The sequence below is a fragment of the Apis dorsata genome, unplaced genomic scaffold, assembly GCF_000469605.1.
Source record: "Apis dorsata unplaced genomic scaffold, Apis dorsata 1.3 scaffold_631, whole genome shotgun sequence".
Classification (NCBI taxonomy): Eukaryota; Metazoa; Arthropoda; class Insecta; order Hymenoptera; family Apidae; genus Apis; species Apis dorsata.
Window position 1 is genome coordinate 733,352 of NW_006263826.1, and position 296 is coordinate 733,647.

General features: G+C 31.4%; 1 protein-coding gene across 1 annotated transcript in view; it reads left to right on the forward strand.

Moving 5' to 3' along the window:
• The window catches only part of LOC102675245, a gene marked incomplete at its 3' end in the record, with an annotated part of 30,587 nt that overhangs the window by 1,407 nt on the left and 28,884 nt on the right, over window positions 1-296 (forward strand). The window lies entirely within an intron of this gene.

Consider the following 296-nt stretch of genomic DNA (forward strand, 5'->3'; position numbering starts at 1 on the left):
TTAATGAGCATCGACAAAGCTGCTTGTCAAGCACGTAGGCGTGAACTGTGAAACCCTTTCTCTCTTTTATTTCTCGTGTTTTTTCTCGAGGATGCTATCATGTGTAATCATTGACATAGAAACGAATTGGCTTGTCCGTTCGTTCTGTGTAATCTGTACATATTATTTGTTCACGTATGTATCTTCTTCTTCGACTTAAAGTCGAAAAAGAAAAAGAATATACATAAAATGACAAACACACTTCGTTATCACTTCATATGTATATATATATATATATATATATATATATATTTAAT